Consider the following 5,492-nt stretch of genomic DNA (forward strand, 5'->3'; position numbering starts at 1 on the left):
GGCAGCCACAATGACCATTTGGGTGAGAGCTCAGACCTGCCCCTGTCCCAGAGGAAGGGGGTCAGCTGTGTGGGGACTGGACCACTGACCTATCAGCTCTTAACTCCCAAACGTTCAGTAACTCTGTTATCAGTGCCTGTGAGTGTTATTTAAACCATAAGAAAAACCACACTGGGCCAGACCAAAGGCCCATCTAGCTCTGAATCTTGTCTTCTGACAGTAGCCAATACCAGGTGCCCCAACAACCAGTCAACAAGGCACCACTGGGAGTTGAACCCAGGATCTCCTGTTTACAAAACAGATGCTTTAGCCAGCTAAGCCATGGTGCCAGTGGGTACCTATAACACACTGTCTGCCCACACCTGACTCCCTGCCATCGCCACCAGGGCCTGAGAAGTTTGGATTCTGCAAAGCAGAGCAGCAGGTGAGGTTTTCCTTGCAAGCGGTGTGTGAGTGAATCTTTGGCCAGGTCTGCACTACAAAGTTGTTTCAGCAGAATTATATTGCTCAGGTGTGTGAAAAACATACTATGCTCCCTCGGTTGGTAGCTTGTGGCTGGTGTACACACTGCAATGCCATGTCTGGCGACAAAACTGCCCTGTTTTGCTGACAAAATAAAACGACTTCAATGAGAGGCCTAGAGCTTTTTGCAGCAAACTTAAAGTAACAGAGTAAACGCTGCTGTTCATTATATCACCATAACTGGCCTTCCCCAGTATCCCACAATGCCTGCTGTGAACTCGCCTGCCCTGCATTCCTGCTACAGAGCCATGGGCCCCTCCCCTTTCATCGCTCTGGGAAGTTCTGACAGCTGAGCCTGCTGCTCTTCTCCGGCAGCCAGGAGCAAATCACTGCTGTGGATGCTGCTCTCTCCCGCCCTGCGAACACAGAGCAGGGTGGTGGGAACTTCCTTACATGGGGGGCACCGGCATCTGAATGTGACACCCCCATGACACCCCTTCCCTCGAGGAGGCTCTTACCTTCTAAACAGGGATGTCTGTTTTCTAGTAAAATCACTAAAAGGGAAGGAGAAAACTCAAAAGAGGTTCCTCCTGGCGCTCACGTCCATGAAACTGAATACTCTCTCTGTCCTCAAAGAGAGACCTGGAGAAGGAGACTTGCTGCAGCAAACCCACAGGGGTCTCTGAGGTTTCCCTGGCCCCTCGCCCCTGTCCTGCCTGGCTGATGTCAGCATCTCTCTGTGAGGTCACCACCTCCCCACCACCTGTGACCAATAGTCTGAGGTCCTGCAAAAGGCCTTTGTGATGTCACTGCCTCACCACTCCCTTGCTGTGCTAATGTCCTGCCCCTGGCCAGGCACTGCGGAGGTTTGAGCTACTCCCTGTGGATCACCCCACTCAAGGAGCATTCGTTCTAGGCAGCAGGCCGGCTAGACAAGAAAACATCAGACGCTGTTCCCAATGCTACACTCAGTTTTTCAGAAACTTGTCGACTTTATGGCCAGAAGAGACCATAAGAGCATCTAATCTGACCCCCTGCATATTACAGGCCTCCTGTATGACACAATAGCTACTTTTGGGCAAACACATTCCAGAAAGGCATCTAGTCTTCATTAAATGATATCAAGAGATGGAGAATCCACCACTTTCCCTAGAAGACATTTTTCTCCAGCCCTCAGAACATTTGGTGGCTCTTTGCTATTGAACGAGCTCAACCTGTTTAGCTTATCAAAAGAAGATTGAAAGGTGATTTCACTGAAGTGTTGAAGGGCCTTAATGGAGAGAAAAGATTGGGTATGAAAGGGCTCTTTAATCGAGCAGAGAAAGGCATAACAGGACCCAATGGCTGGAAGGTGAAAAGAGACAAATTCATATTACAACTAAGGCACAAATATTCAACAGCGAGGATGATTCATGACAGGAACAAGCTCCCAAGGAATGTGGTGGATTCTAATTCTAATTCCTTATGAATATTCTGTGTGTTTGTGTCTGCAGGGGAGGAACATGCTATATGCCCAGAGGCCTTTATTCCTCCAGCCTGCAAGGACCAAGGGGATGTCAAGGAGTTGCTCCTTCATTCCCCCCCACAGAAAGGTCCTTCTTAGGAAAGGCAAAATCCTGGAGAGAAAGAGTAACACCAAAGAAGACTCCAGAAAGACAGATTTTTATAGTCACAGTGAGAAGTTTATCACCTGACCAGGGACTTGAACTCTGGACCCTCAGATTAAAAGTCTGATGCTCTGCCAACTGAGCTAGCCAGGCTCACATACAAAAAGTGCAAGTTGGTGCAGAGGTGAAGCTAGATAAGAAAAAGCGAGACAGCCACAATAGGGGAAACCTGCTGCTCTCTCTCTCTTCCCAGCCCTGGCCTGGCTGGGTATTAGTGCTGGTTAAAAAGATGGGAAAATATCGGCATCTACCAGCCTTTCATAGCTGTACAAGACTCAGGCACAATACAGAGGTGCCCATCTGCAAGTGCCAAATGGTTGGATTGGCTAATGCAGCCTGTAGACGTCCAGGGCACACTGGGATATACAGCCAAGTGTCCATCTCCATCATTCTTTCAAAGGGATAATGATAATGGTAGCAAGGTTCACAACTGACTTAGCAGTTGCATACAAAGGTGCACGTTTGGCAGTTACGTTGGCTCAGGTTGGCCACCCTGGTCTAGATGTGGAAGTTACAATATTTAAACTTGAAAGAGGGGCCAATTTCCCCATCATTTCCCACCTTTACATCCAAACATGATGAAGGTAGCAGATAGAGCCAGAGCAGGTTGTCTATGGGACCAAGTATATGCAGAGTATCCTCGACAGAGGTTTGTTCAACCTGTTCTTAAAAACCTCTGAGGACAGAGACACCACAGACGCCTTTGGGAGCCTATTCCAGAGCTTAACTGCACTCAGAGTCTGACATTGGTGAAGTAGGAGGCTGAGAAAAACAACACTGGCTGTCAGAAAAAAACAGCCCTCCCTGGTGCTTTAAGCAGTAGGTTCTGGTGTTTTAACAGCCATGGCCTGGGTTCAATTCCCCCTAAAAACCAAAAGTTTTTCAATGAAAATCTCCATTCATTTCGCATTTGAAATGGAAAGGAAAAGAGGGCTTCTTGTCCTTATCAACAAGGCAAAGAATGGCTTTTTGCTCAGTAAATATTTTTAAAAGGCGCTGACTCGACCTGAAGATCTCATTGCATTTGTATTTACAATGGAATGATTCTCTCTAGGATAGACAGAAATTCTTCAGCTAGACTCGGATTCCACGGGAATACGAGAAGCGATTGTGTCTAACACCTGCCTTTTTTTGGACAACAGTGATGTCCAAGTTTTCCATGGACATTTCCCTTCCAGCACCTCAGCCCACGCCGACAATACAAGAAACTGAAATGCACAGAAAGTTTCTCACCATAGGATTCACTGACCAGGCCGGGGGAAAAGTTTTGCCATTTGAAGATGTTTGAATTCCCTCCAACTTCTCTCATACAAATGCTAAATAGTTGGTGGTGTAATGTTACAGGAGAGGTTGAAATTAGGCTATTTTGTCAGATAGAAGACAGTGATTGTGTCAGGAGTGGGATGTGAATGGAGCCTAGAGCAACAAATGACAGTGTTAGGGGGCTTATTCCTTCACCCTCTTACTTCCCTGGTCCTTCTCGCATGACCAGAGAGCAACAATACCCAAAGTCCAAAGGCGCAAACAATTTGATGTTTATTGGGGTGAACGTCCAGCAAGCACGATTCCAGTTTCCTTCCTCAGTGCCCCCTTCCCAGCTCTGACACCACAGAGCCTTGTCTGTGTCCCTGTTTCTGTTCCCATCCCCGTTCCCATTTCCCCCTGTAGCAAAACATGATCCCAATTCCCCCATCCCCAGTCCCTGGTCCCATTCCACTCCCCACCCCCCGCCTTCCTGATTGACTGCAGACTATATAGTAAAACCTGAGTTTTGCTTAGCTATTCCTTAACCAATCATTTTACTGAAATTTAGCTAACCGATCCTAACATACTGTAACATGGTTATTTAACCAATTATATTCCACCACCTTCATTGGTTTACACCCAACAAAATGAATTATACAGCAGACAGAAACAATCACAGAACCAGACAGAGACCATGCAAATAAACATACAAAACAATACAGAAGGGAGGATTTCACAACTATATCTATACAGACATAAGGGTTTTCCAGCTGTGTCTATTGATAAGTGAGTTCTTGCCAGACAGGATGCTACCAAACTAAGTTTCTCTTTCTCTGGAGGTGATAGGAATATCAGGACAGGATTGTATTCCTAACAGCCCAATAGCACCTTATTTCAGTGTGACTAGTTGGGAATGTGAGGATGTGACCATACACTTCCCAGCTTATGGCTGCCTTTGCTGCTTAGCCGAAGAACCAGGCCTCAGACTGTCACAGTAAGAGAAGGCCATTACACAGACAGACAGTGATTTTTTATTCTTTCTTTTATATCTTTATAACTAGCTAAGTGATAAAAATACACCTAAATTCTTAAAGTACAGGCCTTTGCAGACTGGCCTGAATCTCTGTATCCTAACAGTCCTCCAGGTCAGGCAGCCTCTGGGTAAGGGGGTGGGGACTCAGATCCTCCCGCTGGCCAATTCCACCAGGGTCGTGTATAAACCAGGGAAGTTCCCCACAATAGCCAGACCAGATGCCCCCTTTACACTTGCACTCTGTCCTCATTGCTTCTCTCTCTCCTTTCCCCCCATCTCTGCTGCTCCCTCTCTGGGCTTTCTCAGCACCTGGCCCCACAGCGCTTCCTGGGGGCCAGAGACTGCGCTTTCTACACCTGCTCCTGTGGATGTGGCCTCTCTCCTGATTGCTAAGGAAAGGAACCTTTCCAGGAAATGGCCACAGCTTCTGGGAATCCCTGTGTGGCTGTGAACAGAGTTTGGCTCCTGGCACACAAGGCAACTTAAAAGCTGAGCACCCAGACAGGGGCTTGAACCCTGGACCCTCAGATTAAGAGCCTGATGCTTTACCAACTGAGCTACCTGAGCTTGTTGAAAAACACCTTCACCGTTCACCACAAGAGTGAGCAGGGAGGCAAAAGAGAGGCAAAAAAAGTCCCTCTTTTTCTGCACAGCCACTGCCTGTCAGCAGGATTCCTCCTCCTCCTCAGGGAGACTAAATCTCTGTGCTTAGACAGCTGGTCCATCCGCTGCACCCCAATCCCCCATGCCTGAGCCTCCCTGCCAAAGCCCTGCACCTGGCCCCATACAATTAAGTCTCACGTGTCGCTGGGAACTCAACTTCTTGTGCCCAGAGAGTCTCGGCCCCCTCAGTAGATGTCCTGAGAAACACAGTGTCCGGCTTTTCCAAAGAAGTGCTTAGACCCCCTCATCATGTGGATCAGATGATTCAGGATTTGAGTCCCATCGTGGTTGTGCTCACTTTGTGCTGGAAGTCCTGCTCCTTGCAGGGCTGGAACCTCTTCTTCGCTGCTCAGGCCAATGCTCTGGCTGCAGCTAGAGCCCCGGGAAGGAGTTGGGGGGTGGGCGTCACAAAGGCTGGGGCA

At 48.2% G+C, this 5,492-nt stretch overlaps 3 non-coding genes across 3 annotated transcripts; all 3 read right to left on the minus strand.

Moving 5' to 3' along the window:
* Nucleotides 1–255: 255 nt before the first annotated feature.
* Nucleotides 256–329, minus strand: TRNAT-UGU. Its single transcript has one exon. It is a non-coding gene; the product is annotated as a tRNA-Thr (tRNA).
* Nucleotides 330–2,149: 1,820 nt separating this feature from the next.
* TRNAK-UUU lies at nt 2,150–2,222 on the minus strand. The gene has a single exon. It is a non-coding gene; the product is annotated as a tRNA-Lys (tRNA).
* Nucleotides 2,223–4,901: 2,679 nt separating this feature from the next.
* Nucleotides 4,902–4,974, minus strand: TRNAK-CUU. The gene has a single exon. It is a non-coding gene; the product is annotated as a tRNA-Lys (tRNA).
* Between the last annotated feature and the right edge of the window lie 518 nt (nt 4,975–5,492).

This window comes from Mauremys mutica, unplaced genomic scaffold (genome assembly GCF_020497125.1).
Source record: "Mauremys mutica isolate MM-2020 ecotype Southern unplaced genomic scaffold, ASM2049712v1 001601F_np12_obj, whole genome shotgun sequence".
In the NCBI taxonomy this organism is placed as follows: Eukaryota; Metazoa; Chordata; order Testudines; family Geoemydidae; genus Mauremys; species Mauremys mutica.